Genomic DNA, 11,147 nt, shown 5'->3' on the forward strand with positions numbered 1-11,147 from the left:
TCACCTCTGCAAGAGATTAAGATAAGATATATCTCTCCATCTGAGTATAGTTGAATTCAGTTCAGCAATCCTTGATAATGTACAGGTAACTGACAAAATAATGGAAACATGAGTAATTGAGGGATACAATTAAGTTTATTGAAAGCAGGTGCTTTCACACAGGTGTGTTTCCGGAGTTAGTTATGCAATTAACATCATGATGAGGTCATAAAAATGCTGGGCAGACTCTTATTTTGTTGGCTACCATGTCTATGCCCCCATAGGATGATAATTTTTTTTATTTTTTTTTATTTCACCTTTATTTAACCAGGTAGGCTAGTTGAGAACAAGTTCTCATTTGCAACTGCGACCTGGCCAAGATAAAGCATAGCAGTGTGAACAGACAACACAGAGTTACACATGGAGTAAACAATTAACAAGTCAATAACACAGTAGAAAAAAAAATGGGCAGTCTATATACAATGTGTGCAAAAGGCATGAGGAGGTAGGCGAATAATACAATTTTGCAGATTAACACTGGGGTGATAAATGATCAGATGGTCATGTACAGGTAGAGATATTGGTGTGCAAAAGAGCAGAAAAGTAAATAAAAAAATAAATAAAAAAAAACAGTATAAAAACAGTATGGGAATGAGGTAGGTGAAAATGGGTGGGCTATTTACCAATAGACTATGTACAGCTGCAGCTGCAGCTGCTCGGATAGCTGATGTTTGAAGTTGGTGAGGGAGATAAAAGTCTCCAACTTCAGCGATTTTTGCAGTTCGTTCCAGTCACAGGCAGCAGAGTACTGGAACGAAAGGCGGCCAAATGAGGTGTTGGCTTTAGGGATGATCAGTGAGATACACCTGCTGGAGCGTGTGCTACGGATGGGTGTTGCCATCGTGACCAGTGAACTGAGATAAGGCGGAGCTTTACCTAGCATGGACTTGTAGATGACCTGGAGCCAGTGGGTCTGGCGACGAATATGTAGCGAGGGCCAGCCGACTAGAGCATACAAGTCGCAGTGGTGGGTGGTATAAGGTGCTTTGGTGACAAAACGGATGGCACTATGATAGACTGCATCCAGTTTGCTGAGTAGAGTGTTGGAAGCCATTTTGTAGATGACATCGCCGAAATCGAGGATCGGTAGGATAATGCCCCCATCCACAGGGCACGATTGGTCAACAAATAGTTTAATGAGCATGGAAACGCTTTAAACCATATGCCAAGGCCATCTCAGTCACCATATCTCAAACCAACGGAACACTTATGGGAGATTCTGGAGCGTTGCCTGAGACAGGGTTTTCACCGCCATCAACAAAACACCAAAGATGGAATATCAATTGTGCCAACTACAACAGGTGTAGACTTTACCATGAAATGGTTACTTACAAACCCTTTCCCAACAGTGCAGAGTTAAAAATGAAGACAATTTGCAAATAAAGTAGAGTTTTTTAAATTTATTGAATATCCGAAACATACAATATGCTTGCAGTGAAGCTGCTCAACAACTACATCACACCAGTCAACAGATTCCCATTCAGAGCGACACACAGAAACATCCAGGGTCAATGCCCTGCTCAAGGGCTCGTTGACAAATCTAACACCAGGCCTAACAATGTGAACCCGAACCCTCCAAGATCCCCCTACAGTTCCCCAATAGCTGTCCCTCAACCATTCGAGACCCCTCCCACAGCCCCCTCCCTAAGAAGAAAAATTTAAAATAAAGAATACAATTAATTCTATTCCCCACCCCCAAGAACCCCCCCAATGCACCAAAAACCAAGAGAATGAACTAAAGAGAAACAAGGAAAAGACATAAGAAAACAGCAAACAACAATGCAAAAAAAATAATACAATAAAATAATACATGTAAAACAAAGGACATCAAGGACAACTAAAATCATAACAGCAATGTCAACTGTACATGTATATGTGCATGTCTGGCACTATTACATGTATGTGTGTGTTCTTGTATGTGTTTATTTGAATGAGAGTGTGTGTATATGCATGTGTACAAACACCTGCGTGGCATCAGCCTCAGGCAAACATACATTAGTTGTAAAAACAATGCCCCTCAGTGTTTTATTTAGACTTTTTTTTAAATGCATTCGTTTTAATTTTATCTTTGACTATCATTCTGTCTCCCACACAGCAACCCCACTCCCACTTGTTTCCAATTCCATATCCCAACCCTCAGCCAATCCCATCTATCTCTGCTGGCCACCCACTTCGGGTTTCTACGCAACACATATCTTTCAACTATGCTGTGATGTTTAACGTACAATTTCAATCTATCTAATTGAATAGAATCCACAGATTGCGTGTTGAAGATAAATACTTTACTAAGAGTATTAGTATATTAGTAATTGACTGACCCGGTCTCTCCAGATCTCCTAACAGTACTAATTCTAGGGTCAATTTTAAACCAATGCTGTGCATGTCAGCCATTCCTGAACCTGAGACCAGAAACAGGCTGCCTGAGGGCAATACCAAAACAAATGGTCTATTGATTCTGTATCCTCACAACAAAATCTGCAGAACTTCGATGACTTTATGCCCCAAATATTTAACATTTTGTTGGTGGCAAGAATTATGTATAATAATTTTAGCTGAAAAGCACGAAGTCTTGAATCTTACGTTGTTTTATACTGTATATCAACTCATACACCCTGTACCATAGAATCAGTACATCAAAAACCTCTTCCCAACTATTTTGCAATCTGTATTGCACAGTTGTTAACACCCTGGTCCTCAGATGAAACTGATATACTTTCCTATTTATGCTATTTTTATTCCTCCAATAGTTTTGATCCTTTATATTGGCCAGACCAGTTGGGCAGACCAGACCAGACCAGTTTCCTACCTCCTCCCGCTGCCACCTGCCTCCTCCATTTTTGGGGTAATGATGAATCACTTGGTTGTACTCTTGGATTGAGCAGACCTTCCCGTACACTTCTGATAACTCCATGAAGGTCATAACTCTACCATTACAATATCTTTTAAGAACTAAATATCCTTTTCAAACATCTTCCCATAAAAACAGGTATTTTATCAACCAGCACATTTGAGTTCAGCCATAGTTGGGGTAATTGATTTAATACAGTATATGTATGTAAGTAGGAGAAAAACTGACTAGGCAATCTGGAGAGATAATAAACAAAGTAGCAGCATCATTTGTGAACAATCTAAAAGAGTGTGAGAGTTTGTCTTTGTGTGTGTGTGTGTGTGTGTGTGTGTGTGTGTGTGTGTGTGTGTGTGTGTGTGGTGTGTGTGTGTGTGTGTGTGTGTGTGTGTGTGTGTGTTTTCCCTTATCTTTATAAACTTATTCATAGAAGCCCTCAATTATATTCAGATATACTTTACCACTACACTACACTACACTACACTACACTACACTACACTACACTACACTACACTACACACACTAACGTTAATAGTGCCTTCTGGCCAGGACTGTGTGCTCTGTACTCTGAAGAAGTTGGAGTGTCAGTCTAAGTATGTGTGAGTGTGTGGGTAGAATCCAGTGTGTGCATAGTCAGTGTAAGTGTCAGTGCAAGCGAGTCAGTGTAAGAAAGTCAGTGCAAGAGAGTCAGTGCAAGCGAGTCAGTGTAAGAAAGTCAGTGCAAGAGAGTCAGTGCAAGAGAGTCAGTGCAAGCGAGTCAGTGTAAGAAAGTCAGTGCAAGAGAGTCAGTGCAAGCGAGTCAGTGTAAGAAAGTCAGTGCAAGAGAGTCAGTGCAAGAGAGTCAGTGCAAAAAATGGGTCAATGCAATAGTCCAGGTAGCCATTTGATTAACTGTTCAGCAGTTTTATGGTTCGGGGGGTAGAAGCTGTTCACGAGCCTTATGGTCCCGGACTTGGTGCTCCGGTACAGCTTGGCGTACTGAGTGAACAGTCTATGGCTTTGGTGGTTGGGGTCTTTAATCATTTTCCAGGTCTTCTTCTGACACCGCCTAGTATAGAGGTCCTAGATGGCAGGGAGCTCGGCCCATGTACTGGGCCATCGCATTCCTCCAATAGAATCTATGCAAGGTGCATTGAAGCTGTTCTGGCTCGTGGTGCCCAACACCCTATTAAGACACTTTATGTTGGTGTTTCCTTTATTTTGGCAGTTACCTGTATGACAAGGCTTTAAGTCAGAATTTATGTTTTCTAGTCTGGGCCAAACACACAAACAAGGGTACCTGCAGGTCCGATTATGGCGACATGTTCCAATTGAGTGATTGGCCAATGTTCCTTGAGCACTTCTATTCAAAATAGCTTCAGGTGGACCAAAAACAGGCCATCTGTCAAAGTTTCCATGCTGTTATTGCTTTGGGAGTAGGGAACAGCAAAATTAATTTATTTGATGTATTGCTTGTATATATTTCTTCAGTTGGAATGAGAAAGACTAATAAGTACTAGGAAGTTGACAAATAAATGATTATTTTTAGAAAGAAATAGTTTATATATATATATATATATATATATATAGTTATAACCACAGGAGGTTTGATTTTCTGTGGAACTAAATTGTTGTTGAATGACCACAGTGATGTTTATTTGATGCCTTAATTAAAGTATTGATTCTTTATAATGAAGACATTTTTATTTAAATTCAATTTTGAAGGAATATTTTTGCATATCTTTCATCTATTTCCGTAATCCTTTTCTTTATCCAGAATATATTGTATCTGTCATCAAAAAGAAAGGAGGACCAAGGCACTCTTCATATAATGAATGAAAATGCCTTTATTTGTATGGCATGTTCAATGGAAACAAAGTTTAAAAACTGAGGCGTTTTGGCTGCATGGCCTTCATCAGGGAGTACAAAGATATGATAATACAATGTCCTCTTTTAAACAGCTTTTTCCAATCAACCCTGATTTGAAGAGGGTGGTTACAGAATTCATAGGACAATACCTAGTAAGCAATACTATACACATTTAAAAGTGATATTTTATGAAAAATACAAGGCTAGAAGCATCTGAACCCATAGAAATGTAGTTCTAACCTTGAATATGACTGGGCAAAGTGCTAAGAATAGGAGAGTAATCTATTTTCTGGTACACTAGAACATGGCCCACAACAGTCTAAACATAGCTGAGGGCAATAGAGCAAAATGTCCACTAGGTGACAGCAAATGGACCCATCACGACCCTAGAGGAAAGGTGAGAAATCCATATCTTCATTTAAACCAGGGTACTTAGTGGCCTGTAGGTTGAAAATCCATATCTTCATTTAAACCAGGGTACTTAGTGGCCTGTAGGTTGAAAATCCATATCTTCATTTAAACCAGGGTACTTAGTGGCCTGTAGTTTTAAATCCATTTCTTCATTTAAACCAGGGTACTTAGTGGCCTGTAGTTTGTAAATCCATATCTTCATTTAAACCAGGGTATTTAGTGGCCTGTAGTTTGTAAATCCATATCTTCATTTAAACCAGGGTACTTAGTGGCCTGTAGTTTGAAAATCCATATCTTCATTTAAACCAGGGTACTTAGTGGCCTGTAGTTTGAAAATCCATATCTTCATTTAAACCAGGGTACTTAGTGGCCTGTAGTTTGTAAATCCATATCTTCATTTAAACTAAGGTACTTAGTGGCCTGTAGTTTGTAAATCCATATCTTCATTTAAACCAGGGTACTTAGTGGCCTGTAGGTTGTAAATCCATATCTTCATTTAAACTAAGGTACTTAGTGACCTGTAGTTTTAAATCCAAATCTTCATTTAAACCAGGGTACTTAGTGGCCTGTAGTTTGTAAATCCATATCTTCATTTAAACCAGGGTATTTAGTGGCCTGTAGGTTGTAAATCCAAATCTTCATTTAAACCAGGGTACTTAGTGGCCTGTAGTTTTAAATCCATATCTTCATTTAAACCAGGGTACTTAGTGGCCTGTAGGTTGTAAATCCCCAAACTTTCCCTTTGGTTTAGCTGTTTAAGACTGTCCCCTTTTCTAATTGAGGCTGGAACATGATCAATACCCATAGCTTGTAGGGAGGCAGGGTTGCTATGGTGTAGTCTTCATTTCCTACCCGTATGACGTACTTGTGTTCTGCTAAGTGGCCTTGAAGGTGTCTCTTTGTCCTTCCAATGTGGAACACCCTGCACTGTGGACATTCCAATCTGTAGATGAGTGGTTTTGCAGTTAATGAAATAGTTGACTTGATACTCCATTTTAGAAGCGGTTGTATCTGTATTGAGATTTTTTATTTCAAGTACCGTCATTGAAAAGTAGAGTTACAATAGAATATTTTTGTGCTATTGAATAAAGTCCTTAAAGCCCGTTTGATTCCATACTCTCATCATGAGTGGGGGTCACCGCCTCACCCTGCCAAAAGACACAGGGGAATTCTCTGACCTCTTGTCTTAACTAGAGAGCTAGAAAGTCACTTAGTCTCCTCGCAGCACCCCCACCACCAAAGATCTTCCCACAGATATGGATCTGAATGCATTGCTGTAGTGTACACTAATAGAAAGAAAATGTGCCATCTAGAACCTAAAAGGGTTATTCGGCTGTCCCCATAGGAGAGCCCTTTGAAGAAATAGTTTTGGTTCCAGGTAAAAGCCTTTTAGTTGCCGGTAGTACCCTTTTCGGTTCCATGAAGAACCCTTCACAAAACCAAAAAATGGTTTTCCTATGGGAACAGCTGAAAAACCATTTTGGAACCCTTTTCTCAAGGAGTGAACAGATGTGAAGTTAGTGTGTCACTGTGTGTCTCTAATGCCTCGATCACACCAATAGGGTCATTGCATTTTGGAACACCAGAAGTACATTCATTTCCAACAGAACACTACGCTTGCCTTGCAGCATTGCGTTGCAGAGGTAGTTGCAGTGCGTTCTGTGTGGTGCGTACGTTGGACTTATCCAACGTATGCGTCAAACTGTACGCGTAGACGGCTTGACAGAAATGGTAGCAGAAGGTGAATGTGAACTTTTGTTGCATACATATCCAGATGATGCTGCTTATTATTTTGCACAATTATGCTGTTGGTGTGTTCGAGGCGTAAGGGCTGTCCAATGTGCTGTATGTTTCTTTTATCAGATTTAACACAACACACATACGTGCACACACAAACACACATGCGGAAATTGATATTGCATGCATAAACAAACATGGACTAACAATTTCATACTCTGAAAAATATGATTTCTCTCTCTCACATACACACACACACACAATCTCCTCCCACACTAATTACCTGGTTTTCAGCTTGGCCCTCAACATTCCCATCAGCAGCTTCAATATTGGGACAGTTTGATAAACAGCCAGATCCAGTCATTCCAGAAAGGGGGGACATGTTGGAGCCGTGACTGCTCAGAAACACAGTACTCTGGGGATGGAATATGCTCAGCGTCCTAAGAGATCCAGAGAACAAGGGACAAATAACTGGTTCAGCTCTCTCATACTGACAATGCAAGAAATATTCAGCCACTGAAAAATAGTATTGTATCTGAATTGTCTAACAGATATCCAGCTACTTAAGAGGACAATTGGAGTTGCATAAATGTGCATTTGTTTTGTTGTTGTTTGTTTTGACATGGAAGCCCTGGTAATGAGGGCTGAAAAAGTACCATCGCTATTGAACTTAACTATAGGAATGGACTAATATACAGTGGGGAGAACAAGTATTTGATACACTGCCGATTTTGCAGGTTTTCCTACTTACAAAGTATGTAGAGGTCTGTAATTTGTATCATAGGTACACTTCAACTGTGAGAGACGGAAACTAAAACAAAAATCCAGAAAATAACATTGTATGATTTTTAAGTAATTAATTTGCATTTTATTGCATGACATAAGTATTTGATAATTCAGAAAAGCAGAACTTAATATTTGGTACAGAAACCTTTGCTTGCAATTACAGAGATCATACGTTTCCTGTAGTTCTTGAACACTCCAGGACCTTGAGATGCTTCTTACGGAGCCACTCCTTAGTTGCTCTGGCTATGTGTTTCGGGTCGTTGCTGGAAGACCCAGCCACGACCCATCTTCAATGCTCTTACTGAGGGAAGGAGGTTGTTGGCCAAGATCTCACAATACATGGCCCCACCCATCCTCCCCTCAATACGGTGCAGTCGTCCTGTCCCCTTTGCAGAAAAGCTTCCCCAAAGAATGATGTTTCCACCTCCATGCTTCACGGTTGGGATGGTGTTCTTGGGGTTGTACTCATCCTACTTCTTCCTCCAAACACGGCGAGTGGAGTTTAGACCAAAAGCTCTATTTTTGTCTCATCAGACCACATGACCTTCTCCCATTCCTTCTCTGGATCATCCACATGGTCATTGGCAAACTTCAGACGGGCCTGGACATGCGCTGGCTTGAGCAGGGGGACCTTGTGTGCGCTGCAGGATTTTAACCTTTTACGACTAGGGGGCAGTATTTTAATTTTTGGATAAAAAACGTTCCTGTTTTAAACGGGATATTTTGTCACAACAAGATGCTCGACTATGCATATAATTGACAGCTTTGGATAGAAAACACTCTGACGTTTCCAAAACTGCAAAGACATTGTCTGTGAGGGCAACATAACTGAAACCATTAAATTAAATCCAAATAAAAATCCATTTAAATTACAGGTTGTAATGCAACAGAATAGGAAAAAAGTTTTGCAAGGCACTGTAGTTATTCAGCATGTTTTCTGACCTTCACGGACTTCCACTGGACATCGTCTCCGACTGGGGCCCCCAGTTTTCCTCCAGATTCTGTAGGGCATTCTGTACTCTTCTGGGGTCATCAGCCAGTTTGTCCTCAGGCTATCACCCTCTGTCCAACGGTCAAACGGAGCGGGTGAACCAGGATCTGGTGAACGCGTTACGGTGCTGTGTGTCCGCTAACACTGCCACTTGTGTGTCCGCTAACACTGCCACTTGGAGTACGCACACAACAGTCTCCGGTGTTCCTCCACCGGCCTGTCACCATTCCAGGATTTGTACAGATACAGATCCTGTTTCCAGAGCAGGAGATTGAAGTGGTGGTTCCATTCACTCAACATCTCATCTCTCGTTGCCGCCAGACCTGGAAGAGCGCTCGGTCAGCGCTCCTGAGTTCCTCAGCTCGGGTTCAACGACAGGCCAAGCGTCATCACCGTTTGATTCCACTCCTGCATCCAGGCCAGATGGTCTGGTTGTCCACTAGGGCGGGGGGGATTGTAACAGTTTCTGTGTTATTTGATTGTTATTTCTTTAGGTTACCGCTGGAGGGCACCCTTTCCCTTTTTGGAGTTTCCAGGTTACCCTGACTATGACTTATAGGATTCACCTGTGTTTATTTACCTCCTCTGCTTACCTGGTTGCCTTGTTATTTAGTTTCCTCAGTTGGCCTGTGTCTTTGCTTAGGTCTCATGCTTTATTAGTGTGCTCTTGTGCAGTTGCCTTATTTCTGTTAAGACTCTAAGTAAAAGCTCTGGATTTATCCTTACATCTGCTAGCTGTGTTTCTCTGTGCCTGGGTTCAAGTTCGTACTAGCATTTTTGGAGCTGCCTTACTCAAGAAAACAAAAAAGAGACCATGTTTGTATGCGGCTTTATTAACTCAATGATACATATTTTTTTTTACATTGTTTGCAAACTTGTAAGTGACACGTATTAATGCCAAAACAACATGCAAAACCGGCAAGCCCCAAAAAACGCCGCCTGTCCTGAGTGACGGTACGTCACTGCTCTTTATTGATCTATAAATATAACTCCAGTATATCATTCATCACTGGAGGCAGGCTCAGCAGTATGACTAGACAGTAATGACTCATTAGGCTGTATTAGATCTTTCCTTGATGTGATTTAGGCAGAGTGCTGCTGAATGAGGCCTGATAAAACGCAGAGTCAAAAATAGTCCTTATCAGTGCTTCTATGTAATAAGTGAGGCACACACACACACACACACACACACGTATGCACACTTGAATTCAAAGTTCGGAACAGCTAGATGGAGAAAGAGAGAGACAGAGAGAGAGATCATCTCCAACGGTCTCTAAATCATTATCTCCACAGACCCATGATATGTAAGACGATATGGCTGACCCTGTCAAAAAACACATGTCACTGCACCAGTGCAGTACGTGACAATATATATATATTTATATACAGTACCAGTGAAAAGTTTGGACACACCTACTCTTTCAAGGGTTTTTCTTTACTATTTACATTACATTTACATTTAAGTTTACTATTTTCTAAATTCTTCATCAAGTGTTCAGAGGAGACTGCATGAATCAGGCCTTCGTGGTCGAATTGCTGCAAATAAACTACTACTAACAGACACCAATAAAGAGACTTACCAGGCCAAGAATCATGAGCAATGGACATTAGACCGGTGGAAATCTGTCCATTTGTCTGATGAGCCCAAATTTGCGATTTTTGGTTCCAACCCCCATGTTTTGTGAGATGCAGAGTAGGTGAACAGATGATCTCTGCTTGTGTGATTCCCACTGTGAAGCATGGAGGAGGTGTGATGGTCTGGGGGTGCTTTGTCAGTGATTTATTTAAAATTCAAGGCACACTTAACCAGCATGAATACCACAACACTCTGCAGCAATACGCCATCCCATCTGGTTTGCGCTTAGTGGGATTATCATTTGTTTTTCAACAGGACAATGACCCAACATACCACCAGGCTGTGTAAGGGTTATTTGACCAAGAAGGAGTGATGGAATGCAGCATCAGATGACCTGGCCTCCACAATCACCCTAACTCAACCCAATGGAGATGGTTGGGGATGAGTTGGACTGAAGAGTGAGGGAAAAGCAGCCAACAAGCACTCAGCATAGGTGGGAACTCCTTCAAGACAGTTGTAAAAGCATTCAGGTGAAGCTGGTAGAGAGAATGCCAAGAGAGTGCAAAGGGTGGCTACTTTGAAGACTCTCAAATATGAAATATATATTGATTTTTTTAATCCGTTTTTTGGTTCCTACATGATTCCATATGTGTTATTTCATAGTTTTGACGTTTTCACTATTATTATACAATGTACAAATTAGTAAACTTAAAGAAAAACATTGAATGAATAGTGTCCAAACTGTTGACCATTACAGTTGTATACAGTATATATAGTTGAAGTCGGAAGTTTACATACACTTAGGTTGGAGTCATTAAACTCGTTTTTCAAGCAATCCACACATTTCTTGTTAACAAACTATAGTTTTGGCAAGGCTGTTAGGACATCTACTTTGTGTATGACACAAGTAATAT

Source organism: Oncorhynchus nerka, linkage group LG4 (genome assembly GCF_034236695.1).
Source record: "Oncorhynchus nerka isolate Pitt River linkage group LG4, Oner_Uvic_2.0, whole genome shotgun sequence".
Lineage (NCBI taxonomy): Eukaryota > Metazoa > Chordata > Actinopteri > Salmoniformes > Salmonidae > Oncorhynchus > Oncorhynchus nerka.